General features: G+C 32.3%; 1 protein-coding gene across 2 annotated transcripts in view; it reads left to right on the top strand.

Moving 5' to 3' along the window:
• The window catches only part of CAB39L (calcium binding protein 39 like), a 154,382-nt gene that overhangs the window by 49,592 nt on the left and 91,263 nt on the right, over window positions 1-13,527 (top strand). Inside the window, exon 2 of one of the 2 annotated variants that reach the window (XM_003764571.3) lies at window positions 9,853-10,056. The exons of the other annotated variant lie outside the window; for it this stretch is intronic. The gene's annotated coding sequence lies outside the window, so the exon portion shown is untranslated. The remainder of the gene's footprint in view (window positions 1-9,852; window positions 10,057-13,527) is intronic. 2 annotated transcript variants of the gene reach the window in all.

The raw sequence follows: 13,527 nt of genomic DNA, 5'->3' as shown, positions 1-13,527 counted from the left end.
TTTAACAATTTAAAAATTGACTAGAGAAATACATAGTACAAAATGGCAGTTATATTGAATTTTAGTAAGAAATATCATTATTCTAATATTTTAAATTAACTTTTTTATTTTTTTAAGTTTGTAATATTTATAGATCTAAAGTTATTAAAGTTTAAAAGTGCACTAAGATTTTGGGGGACACACTCTATATTTAATGCATGGCATAGTATATACTGTAAATTTAAAAAAAGTTAAATTATAAGAACTAAAATATCAGGAGGACTTCACTGTGTATCCCTTTTAGACTTCTTTCTTGTTTATCATTCTTAGATTTACTTAAGAAAAGTTAATTATAATAGTAACTTATTTTTTTTCTATTACTAATAGAAGAAGCAGAAAGGAGTTTATAGTCTTTAGCTGTGAATAACTCAGAAAAATTGATGAAATTTTTAGAAATAAACCTTTCACAAATGCAGAAGAGTGGAAACACCAAACATCTTTTAATGACCATAGTGTAATAAAATTATACTTAGGGGCCTCTGAAAAAAGGATTAGAATTAATTAGAAACTAAATTAATCCTAAAGAATTGGTGGATCAAAGGACATAGTATAGAAACAACAAAAAAATCTCATCAAAGAAAATGACAACTATTTGTATGATAATATACCAAAACTTTAGGGATATTACTAAAGCAGCTAAAGGGCTAAAGCAGCCCTTAGGGAAAATTGTTCTATTTCTAAATTTATCAGCAAAATTTAAGAAAATAGATCAATGAATTGATTATGCTGTTTAAAAACCCCAAAACAATGTATCAAGAATTAAACACAATCTAATTTATATTTTAATATATTTAACATCTACTGGTCATCCTGCCATCTAGGGGAGGGGGTGGGGGGGGGGTAAGAGGCGAAAAATTGGAACAAGAGGTTTGGCAATTGTTAATGCTGTAAAGTTACCCATGTATATATCCTGTAAATAAAAGGCTATTAAATAAAAAAAAAAAAAAGAATTAAACACAAAACAAACATTTTGAAAAAAATGAAAGCAAAAAAATTTGTCAAACTGATAAAACTAGAAGGTGTTTAAGAAAATGAATAAAAATAATTAGTTGGATCAAAAAATGAAAGAAAACCAAATTGTATCAAAAATGAAAAAAAGAGGACAATTCCTAACAAGTGAAAAAATTTTAAAAATCCATCAGAAATTATTAAATGGATAAATATTTATAAAATAAAATATAAAATACTCATAGTAGCAGAATAAAGAATTTTAAAAGCACAGTATCAAAAAAAGTAATTGAAAAAGCCATAAATTAATTCCAAAAGAAAAAAAAACTCATGTGAGGTCCAATTGAAATTACAAGTAAATTTTATCACATATAGACAGAACTATTAATTGTAATATTAGAAACTGTTAGCTTAAGTAGAAAAATAGAGAATTCTTCTAGAGTGTTTCTGTTCAGCAAACAATACTAGAAAGTAGTTGCTATTACTATCCTCATTGAGGTAACACAAGCAAACCAGAGTTAAGTGACTTGCCCAAGGTCACACAGCTTCTAAAAATGTTACCAATAGCAATATTTTTAAAAAATGAAATCAAAGAAATAAGCAGAGGAAAATAATGGGGAAAAACTAGTCAAAAGACTAGTCAACTAAAAAGAGAACTAGAAAAGAGTCAAATAAAACTAATTAAAACATGAATTTCAGCAAAGTTGCAGGATAAACAATAAATCTACATGTCAATGGCATTTTTGCATTTATCAACAAAATCCAGCAGGAGGAGATAAATTGCTTTTAAAAATAACTGTAGACTATATTAAATATATGGGAGTCTACCTTTCAAAACAAGCACAAGAGGTATATGAATACAACTATAAAACACCTTAAAAATATAGACAAGTATAAAACACTTAAAAAATATTGACAATTGATTTTATATGTATGTGTATTTTTAATATTATAAATATCTCCAAAGTACTTCACAAACTCTAAGGACTATATACAATGTTAGCTATTATTAGCTATTATTTTATTAATTGTTCATGAATAGGCTAATATAACAATGATATAATAAAATGATAATTCTTCCTAAATTGCCTTTCTTATTCAGTGTTATGCTAATTAAACTGCCAACAGATTACTTTATAAAGCTAGAAAAAATAATAAAGACATTCATCTGTAGAAACAAACGGTCAATAATCTCAGGAGAAACATTGAAAAAAAGAAGTAGTAGTATCATACTTAAAGCTATACTATAAAGCAGTAATTATCAAAACTGTTTGGTACTGGTTAAAAAAAGAGATCAATGGCAGCATAATATTTGATAAAAACAAAAGCCCCAGCATAAGGAGTTAGGTGGTGCAATGGATAGAATGCTGGGCCGTGAGTCAGGAAGACTCATCTTCCTTGTTGAAATCCAGCCTCAGACGTTTACTATGACCCTCAGCAAGGGTCATAACACTGCCTCAGTTTCTTCATCTGTAAAATATGGTGGAGAAGAAAATGGGGTTACCAAGAAAACCCCAAATAAGTCACAGAGAGGCGGATACAATTGAAATGACTGAATAGCAACAAATTCAACCAAAGCAGCTAAAAAAACTGGTAAGTAATGTGGCCAAAGTTACCTTTTGCAACATGTACTAAATGAATACAAGTGAGATATAAAAGCTCACATCATAAATAAATTAGAACATCAAAGAAGAAATTTCCTTTCATATCTACGAATATAATCTTTCATAATCAAACTATGGATATGAATAAGAGATAATTTTGATTATATAAAATCAAAAAAGTTTGGATAAACAAAAACCCACAGCTACAAGTAAAGATAGTCATATTCTTGATCTTACCATCACACCTAAATGTTTCTTATCCATGTTCATGCACTCTAAATTCCTGCATCTAATCATAATTTGTTGTCATTTCCACCTTTCTCTTACCCTCAGCCTTGCCCTTTTGTTTTTCCTAACAATCCCTCCACTTAAACCTAGCAATTCAGATTTAAATGAGTGGTTGAAAAAGGATTTGTTACACAGACAAATCTATAAAATAGGGGTAACTATCATTTTCTCAGACAAACTAGTTGTAATAAAACTAGGCATGTTGAAAATAATGAGCAGAAAAACTTCATTATACTTAAAGTTACCATAGGTAATGAAATGTTCCTTCTTAATGTATATGTATCAAATAGCTTAGCATTTAAATACTTAAAGGAAAACTAATTAAATTACAGGGATAAATGGTCAGGACAGCCAAAATAACTGAGGACCTCAGAGTGGGCCTTTTAGAACTTAAATAAATCTAACAAATGATAAACAAAAAAGAAATTAAAGACTTGAATAAAATTCTAGGAAAATTAATATGACAGATCTCTAGCAATTACTCATTAGAAATTGAATGAAATATACATATTTCTCATGCATGGATAACACCTTTATAAAAATTAGCTATGTGTTAAGACATAAAAATTTCATAAACACATGAAATTAAAAGGCAGAAATATTAAACATACCCTTCACTGACAATAATGAATAAAAGAATCAAGAAATAATTCTAATTTTAAACCAATTTAATCCTAAAACTTGATGATAGGTGTTATCAAAGAAAATAATAGTGTACAAATTACTAAAACTTCTCTGTTGCATACAAAACAAGTTCCAAGGGGATAATTTAGATCTCTATATACTTTTAATTTTTTAAAAAGGAAGAAATAATAGATCATTGCCATGCTATTAAAAATAGAAAAGTAACAAAACTCAACAAAAAGTAAAAATAAAAATTCTGGAAAAAACAACCATGATAAAATTGGAGAATTAATAAAATAAATATCTTTTTACCTTGAGCTTTTTTTTTAAAGTCAAATTACCCAAAATTAAAAGTGAAAGAGTAGAGTACACAGCACATGAAAAGGAAACAAAAGAAACTATTAGAAATTATTTTGCCAATAATTTGACCAAAAAAATTTGCTTAAAAAAATTGGAGTGTTTAGGAAAAATATAAAATAGATATATTAACAAAGCAATAAATGGAAAGTTTAAATAACCCCAATCTCAAGAAAAGAAAATTAACAAGACTTAAATGAATTTCCAAATGGGGAAAAAGACAGATTAGCAAATCCTATCAGATGAGTATTATGTAAATAGAAAGAAAAAAATGATATCCTGGCAAACTCCTTCAATAAAAACAAATATGATCCAGATACCCAATAAAATATAAAAAGATAATATTCTGTGGTTTATAAAGTGCCTTCTTTACAACTTTTTAAGAAAATAAAATATTATCTCCATCTTACAGATTAAAAACTCCCCTCAAACTTCTAAGAATGTTATTTGCTCATAGTCAAATAGCTAATAAGAACTGGTGCTGGGATTTAATCTGAAGCTGTTCAACTTCAAAAAAAATTCTTTAAATTCTAGTTAATATTAAACAATATCATTTGAATAGACTGACACGAAAAATAAAGATATTTAAAAAATTTATTTTCGTTAGTATTTTTCTAATGTAAAGGGATTTTTATAAAATTTTGTGAATTTCATATTTTACTTCATTCTATTGTTTATACTTATATTTTTAATCATTAATTTTTCTTATAAGCATACCAGATTTATTAGTTTTAAGAAACTTTGGCCATGTACAGTCAGTGCCTTCACTTTCCTTTCTCATTCTTCTTAAATCTCTGCAATCTGGGTTTTTGATCTCATCATTGCACTGCGATTGTTCTTTCCAAATTTACCAGTGATGTTTTAGTTGTCAAATCTAATTAACTTTTTTCAGTATTCATCTTTCTTGACCTTACTGTAGCCTTTGACATTGCCGATCATAATCTTCTCCTCCTAAATTTCCCTATCACCTCCAAGATCAAATATAAATTCTTCTGTTTGGCGTTCAGAAATCTTCCTAATTTTTCTTCCCAGTTGTCTTATCTTACTCCCATGTATTCTATGATACTGTGACATTGGCCACCTTGCTATTCCTCAAACAGTACTCCATCTCCTCTTTTCAATAGTCCCCCATGCTTGGAATTTTGTCTTCCGGGCCTCCCTGCTTTCCTTCAAGTTTCTACCAAATCCTTCCTTCCTGCAAAAAGCCCTTCTCAGTCGTCCTTAATCTTTTTGCTTTCCTTCTGAAATTATCTCCAGTTTATTCTCATTCTCCCTCTCCCAACCTCCCTCTTCCTCTCCCTACTTTCCTCTCCTTCTCCCTTTTTCCCTCTCCTTTTTTCCCTCTCCCCTCCCCCTTCTTCTCACTCTCCCCTTCCTCCTCTTCCTTCCCTCCTCCTCCCTCTCTCCCTCTCCCCACCCCCCCCCTTCTAGTTGTTTATTTTCTCACTATATTTCTGAGTGTAAGGTCCTTGAGAGTACTGCTCTTCTTTGGCATTCAAAGCCCTTCAAAGTATTCATTCAAATGCCTTCAACAGGCATTCAAAGCCTGTTCCCCCCACTCCCATAAGTACTCTTCTCTCCAGTCACACTGGCCTCCCTGTTCTTTCCAAAAGAAGACAAGAATACTCCATTTCTTAGCTTTAGGAATTTTTGTAATTCCCTACTCCCCAAATCTAGGATATGGCCCCTCCTCATCTCTGCCTCCTGGCTTCCTTGGCTCCTTCAAATCCTGGCTAAAGTTTTGTCTTCTCTAATTTCCAATTTCCTCGGAATTCAAGTGCTTTTTTCCTATTATTTCCCATTTTATTCTGTATGTAGCTTGTTAAAACAGACTTGTTTGCATTTTGTCTCCCCACTAGAGTATATAAGCATCTAGAGGGCAGGAATAATCTTTTGCCTTTCTTTGTATCCCTAGCAAGTAGCATCGTGCTGAGCAGACAGTAGGTGCTCAATGAATGACTGTTGACTAACTTCACCTGACACATTCATCCCAGTCTCTATTTTTGACCCCCTCTACCATAGGCCCAATTCAAGTGTCTCTGTTTTGTTTTTGACTAAAAGACAACCTAGTATTTCTTTTATCCTCTACTAAGTCTTCCAGAGAATCCAAAACAACATTCTACCCTTAGAGTATGATATTCAGTAAGAATGTTAATTTTGGTCTTATCAGTGATCCTAGTATGACCATTGCTTTTTGAAGTATTTTGTTCAGAGAATAGGAATCAAAAGTTATGATTAGATTAGATGATCTACACTGATGAAAGAATTTGAGCATTTTCCTTCTAGCTCTGACCTAGATTTGTCTTGCTTCAGTTATTCAAATCCAGTTTATGGTTTTTGAAGGGATGTCATGGGAAAGAAGGATTAAATTCATTTTGATTGGCCCCAGATGGCAAAACTGGGAGATAACCATTGGGCAAGAAGTTTCAAAGTCACAAATTTATCTGTGAGAGAAATTCCTGTTCAGGTATGAGCTAATAATAAACAAGATAAATTTGAAGGCTTTTTTGAGCTAGTTTCTGTAAGTTCTGTAGAACTTATTAATTACTTAATAATGTTATTTAAAGACTGCTCTCATACGTCAGTGTCAGGTGGTGTGTACAATATTGTTGACAAAGTAACAAAAAAGCAATGCTTTTCCTTCCCATGATTTTGCTCCTGTGGTAATCCTTGACAACCAGGGTCAAGACATGAAACTATAAGGTCAAAGATGATTGTCTCAGACTTTGGGACCCACCTTCTGTAGATGCTTTGTTACAGAATCTCTTCATCCTCTAAAATACAGGAGAGAAAGGCCAGGACAGTTTACTCAATTTTATAATTACAGAGCTGTAAAGATATTTCCAGAGTTTTGAAAGGCTATCTTGGGTATTAACTTATCAGATATAGCAATAAGAGAACAGGAATTTCCTAATTATATAGGACCTAAATAACCAGAAAACTCATAACTTTGACATTTCTTCTTCATTCTATTTGTGTGTATGTGTTGAAAGGTAAGCAATTTATTCAAAATATATTCAGGAAATCACTTTCTTGTAATAGGATAAATGCAAATTGAATTCTAAAGCACCCAGTATGTGCAAGGTGATAGGTCTACAAAGATAAAAACATGATCCCTGCCATGAAGTTTCCAATCTGAGTAAGGAAATAGCCATACTAAAGACTAAATGCATGAAAGAAGTCAGTCTTGCACTGAGATTCAAGGAAAGAGGACATCATTTGTATCTGAGAAGCAGGGAGCAGTCATGAAAGGAGGGAAAGCACCTTAAAGTGAATTGTAAAGAACCACCTCCACAACCCTAATGGCTGAAATCTTTTCTTTCTTTCAAGCCCCAGCTCAAGTTTCAATTCCTCTTGAAGCCTTTTCTGGACCCCAAATTGAAATAATCCTTATCTCCCCAAAACACATATCTTTCAATTTGTTTGTACCTATGCACTCTTATTTTAATGATTATTGATGCATTAATATATTTTACATATTTTATGGGTTTTGTTGTATTAATCCCATCTTCTTACTAGCCTATAAAGTCTTTGAAAGAAGAGACTGTCATTTTGTAATCTCTTAATAACTTAATATTGCTACTTATACATAGTAAATGCTTTAAAAATGCTGAATTATGAGGATCGAATGAGTTATTAATGTGTAGAGCTCTTTGAGAACATTAAAGCACTATATAATTATTGTAGTTATAGACTGTGGTTATCATTATATTACTGTTATTATTATTATACCTTTATTATTACTACTGTTCTGTTAACTAATTTCAACTAATTTAAATTTTAGTTGAAATTAGGAAACAGAATCCAGGATAAAATTATCACTTACTTATTGGATATAGGGATTATGCCATTCTATAAATGATTTTCATGTTCTATTCTGAAGTTTACATTTTTGGAATTCTTAGAAAATAAGATAAAAATGATAGTTAATACAATTGTAGATTATTTGCTATCCCTGAAAACCCTATAATTTAGATACCCCAGAATTTCGGATGAATGGTAGCAATTAGAAAACCTAAAAGGCTAGTTGAGTGAGGACCTGTTGAGTAGGAATAAGAGTGAAACCTTAAAGTAAGCTCTGGCTGCTGTGTTTGCTTACACAGCAGGTGAGTATAATTAACCAGTAACTTCAGTTCTTCTAGATTTCAACATTCCTTAGTTCCCTATCTCTTAAATCTGACAGGCATATATTGATACTTCTTCCTTCCATGTCACACCCTTTTCCAAGTTTTGCAATTGGATACACATTTCAAATTATATCACTGAATGCATTATGAATATTCACTAATGAAAAATTTTTTTGTGTACTTTTAATGCACAAATAGCTAGCTTTTATATTGAACTTTAAGGTTTGCAAAGCACTTTACAAATATTATCATCTTTTGCCCTCACAACAGCCCTGGGAGGTAGAAAGAGGCAGATAAAGATTAAATGATTTGCCTTTTAAGTAAGTACCTGGGGTCACATTTGAATTCAGGTTGTCCCCATTTAGGGTAGATAGGACATGGGGTTTGGATTCAGGAAGATCTGAGTTCAAATCCAGCCTCAGACACTTATTTAGCTGTCTGTCTGTGGGCAAGTCACTTAGTCCTGGTTGCCTCATTATCCTCATCTGTAAAATGATCTGGAAAAGGAAATGGCCAACCACTTTGATATTTTTGGCAAGAAAACTACAAATGGGGTCACAAAGAGTTAGACACCATAGCACTACAACAGCTTCCCCATTTCAGGTTCTCTGTTCCCTTGATTGTACCATCTAGTTGTTCATGTGTGTTAACCATCTACAGACAGACTTTATGATCCCTGTTGAAAATATATTAATATATCCTAACCAATCAGTGCTTGAAGAAAATTTTTTCCAACTGTAATATCTTATTCAAAGTTAAATTGAGTAGCATTTAATTTCCAATGATTTTTTATTATCCTTAACTGAAAAAATCTAATCTTAAAAATTAGTTAAAAATTCTACAATTTAAAAATATTTCATTTCCAATTGTTTTTGTCAAAAATAAAATTTTAGATACTACAATGCTACTACCATGTTTTTTCCTTATTTTATCTCAAGAATAAATAGTAATTGTCATAGCATTTACTTTTTTTATTATAGTTTTTTGTTTACAAGATATATGCATGGGTAATTTTTCAGCATTGACAGCTGCAAAACCTTCTCTTCCAACTTTTCCCCTCCTTCTCCTCATCCCCTCCCCAAAATGGCAGGTAGACCCATATATGTTAAAGTATATATTAAATCCAATATATGTATACATATCCCTAGAGTTATTTTGCTGCACAAGAAAAATCTGATTTTGAAATAAGGTAAAAATGACCCGAGAAGGAAAACAAAAAATAGCATTTACTTTTTCAGCTTTATTATTATGATCAAAAATAGCATCTTCCTTTAAAGAATTAATGTCCAAATATATTTGATTATCATTATTAATAAAAAGCCGTCATAAATATTTGCATAAATTCTCAGCAGGATCACAAGGTAAATAATTTAATTATGCCAGCAGCCCCCCCTCCAAATATGATGAGGAAAACTTGGACTAATAATCAGCCTGCATTTATTAAGTGCTTACTATGTACTAGGCACTAGTGATGCAAATGCAGTAAATGTGAATTTGTTACGTTTGTGGTTTGTTCTGTGGGATTTTGTTTGGGGGCGGGTGTGGTTTTTGTTTTTATTTTTAACTGAGTAATCATTTTGCTTTCTTGCTTTACACACATTCCTCTGACGTTGTGCTTAGTTGGGAGGGAGGACGAAAGGAGAGGGAGCTAAACTGGCTGTGTGGTATGTGTATATATGAGTGTTCGAGAGGGAGAGAGAGAGTACACAAGAGAGCTGGTTTGACCAGAAACAGAACTGCCCGTGACAGATTAAAAGACAAGGGAGACTTGGAATCCGAGTCCAGGCAAAGGAGAGTGGAAATTTACAGCCGCTCCGTGAGTGTGCAAGTGATCATTCTCTGCTAACATTTTCCATTGGTAACAGTTGATCTTCAAAAAGACAAAATCAAGACTGGATCGTGGACCTGCTTTTCTCTGCCACGTGTCAGCAATAAAAGACAACATCTATTAAATGGAAGATAAAGACTGCTCCGTCTAAGGGACTTTGGGACTTGGAGAGAGCTGTCTTCAGCACCTCACCATGTGGCTCTTAGTTTTTGCTTAAGCCCGGATGTTCCTCTGAGGCTGGGTGAGTAACAGTCGGGTTAACTCTTCTTTAGATCAATAAAGATGTAGGGTTAACGTTGTAATTCTTAAAATTACTGTTTAAATATGAACTTCTAAAATACAATTTATAGTTGTACTGCCTTCCCTTATTGCCTTTGTGTCTTGTAAACTGCTGTTACTAGGAGAGGTTAAAAAAAAAAAAAACAACTACTAAACAATACTTCTCTGTTGCCTAAGGCACTTGAATCATGACCAAGTATTCTGAGGCCATGGAATATCTTACTTTGGAAATGGGTTTTTATTTACAGAGGGTTTCCAAAAATAAAACAGTTGCAGTGTATCATTTTTCATCTTTCTCCCCAGACTGCCTAAAAACGTAGAAATTGATCATTTTCCTTATATAAAAGCCAGTCATTTATAGTTAATTCAGAGATATTAAAATCAGGTGATGAAATTCAATGTTAGCACAAAAATTAAAGCAAAGCATTGCTTCAGAGATTAAATGTCATATGATAATGATAGTACCAGTAGGAAAGCAGCAATATTTTTAAAATGCTAAATGATTGTTAGATCCATGAGAAATGTCATATAATGAGTCACAGGCACTAAAGTTAGAGAAGTCACTTTTCAGTAACACACTACAAAGCCAAGATAATAAACGTTCCTAGTGGTCTCATGTCTTTCTGACAAGATTCATCTGTGATCCCACCTGTATCTTAGGTTCATAATCATACCTTCCATTAGTATTAGTATTAACATATGAGAACAGATATATGCATTATGCATTTATAAGAAAATGGCAGAAAAGAGTTAGAAAATAAAATATTTACCTGATTTCCAATAAATCTTTGTCTATTTATACATATTTAAAATAGGAAATTATATGTTAGCATTATGTATTTTTTTAAAAGGTTTGGATGAATAAATATAGCATGCAGTCATTCTTGGGGGAAGAAAGGAAGTGTATGTTCTTAGCTGTTAAAACTGAGTCATTAAATAAAGATGTTCTGTCCTAGGCAAAAGATTAATCAGTTCTCTTGCTAGTTCTGCTATGGAATCATAAAGTTAGCAAGAAACATTATTTAGGTATGGATTCAAGGGGAAACTTTTAAGAAAGAGAGAGAGCTATTTAGCTATCAAAGTTGGATAGTATTTTCATAAACATATTAAAAGTACTTTAACTAATATAATAACATAAAATAACTTCTTGTACTTAAAGTCTCCTTTATGTGTAGAGAAAGAAGCCTATAAAACATCCTGTTTTTATTATTTGCTGTATTGGGTTTTTTTTTTAATACCTTCTGTTGATATAAGAAACTCAACTGGTTTTTTGGATTGGGGGGGCAGCACTCATATCCTTTCACAGAAAGTTAAAACTAAATAAATGAGTGATATTATCATAGGCATTCTCATTTCCATGAAGCATTTCCTCCATATACTTCTTTAGATTGACCATAGACTTGCCATATACCTTTATAGTTTTCAGAATGGTTTCTATTTTGAACTGCTAATTTACTAGTGCTAAGTGAGTATATTTCCACTATTACAAGTTAATACAGATTTAGAATTTGAGAATTCCAAGCATTTTCCCAATTTATGAATGGATTATAAACTGAAAATTCATTTATAAGTTAGATTTTGGAAATTCAAAATGTCATTTCCCTTAGAAACATTATAAGTAGTGGTTAAGTCTTTAAGCTGTCTTGAAAAGGTCAATTTAATACATAAAATGACAGAAATACTACATATTTGAAAAGAAAAATCATAGAAAAGAGTTTTCTTGTAGCTCCAATAATTAAATAAAGCAGAAAAATAGAGTTAAAGGAGAAAACATTTTTGTTATAAATGCTGGGTTTTGAAGGAAAGTCGTTTTAGAGAAAGAAAAAGAGAATGGAAATGTTTGTTATGCTTATTTCCACCTAAAATTAATATCAAGTCCCAAACATGCTTAGGGTCATTTGGGTTTCATAAATGGATCAAAGAAAGATAAAAGGAAAAATTTCTAAGATAACAGAGTAGGAGTTGAGAGAATAAGGTGTTAAAGTAAGATTTATGTAAGAGGGAGTTCACCTGAGGTGGAAGTAACCAAGATGGGAGATTTCAAAAGAGGAAAAGGACCACTAAAGGTTGGACTTAGGGGAAAGTGGGGCTTAAGATATGAGATAATGCAATTTTCCACCTTGGCCTTGAAGTGGCACTAGCAGGCCAGGCCAATTTGATTGTGACCTTGGAGTGGATAGAAAGAACAACTAGCTATCAGTGTGTATAGAAGGGCTGCCCATCAGGTCTTGGGCAACTTAGGTTGTACCTCTTGGTATTTAGTATATACTTTTTATATGTGTTTGCATACATATATCCATAAATACAATAACACAGATATTTTTAGATATACATATAGTTATTGTCAACATATAGATATGTAGCTGTTTATTTAGACATTTCTGTATTTGGCAGGACCAAATACAGAGAACTATTAAGATTTTTGAAAATTAATTGAAGTGTCCGTATATTGAAAAGTGAAATTAGGAATCTAAATGTCAGATTAGCTCATCTTTATTATAAATAAAATAAATAGCTCCATCTTCCTCTCTGTCTCAAACACCTGCCCTTACTCTGGGGAGAGGGCTTGACCTTAATGTTGATACCCATTCAAACTTCCTTTCCAACTTCTGTGTTACTCTACCTCAGCCATCCTTAGGAATAGTTACAACCTTGATCTCAACCATTACTCATAGTTTTTTCACATCCATGATCAAATATTCCTGAATGCTTTATATAATCCAATCATAACCTTCAATAATAGTTTCCCCTAACCTGTTGTTTGCAACGTGCTCTTCACCCCTCTGTACTCTCCATAGTGTCCCTACTCAGACTAGCCTTGATCCTAGAGGTAAACAAGTCCACATTATACTGTCCTTTACTCCTAAATTCTATGTGCCCCATCCTCTTAACAACTCCTACTGAAGTTCTGCCAAACCTCAGTTTTGGATTGTTCCCCAAATCCACCTCCTCCTTTTCCCCTTCATGCATAGACTTAGAGGATGTCGCACATTTGTGCTGACCAAAGCCACCACAAATTTAGGTTACCCAATCACAACTGCAGCAAGACAATTCTTTTTTTTCTCCCCAACTCATTTCCCATAATGGCTATTTCTAGACTTTTCTTCTTGCTTCAAGATTTTTGTATTACTTATTTCTTCCTCTTCCCCTCTGACCTGAGAACTTTAGTTCATGCTTTTTTTTTTTTTTTTTGAGAAAATATCAAGGCCTTTTATCATATGAGGTCTCTTCTCCTCTTTTCTATCACTCAAAAGCCTTTAACTTCAACCTCTATTCTATCTTCTATTATCCCAGTCTCTGCCAAAGAGATGGTAGCTCTTCTCATGAAGGCCAGCTCCTCCAGAGGTAAACTTGATTCCTTTCTCTCCCTGGAAGATTGTTAGTACAGTTATCCCCTCTTTCTAGTCTTTTTAAGCTTTTCCTTTTTTATTGG

The sequence above is a fragment of the Sarcophilus harrisii genome, chromosome 3 (genome assembly GCF_902635505.1).
Source record: "Sarcophilus harrisii chromosome 3, mSarHar1.11, whole genome shotgun sequence".
NCBI classification, from domain to species: domain Eukaryota; kingdom Metazoa; phylum Chordata; class Mammalia; order Dasyuromorphia; family Dasyuridae; genus Sarcophilus; species Sarcophilus harrisii.
This window is presented reverse-complemented; position numbering and strand designations above follow the sequence as displayed.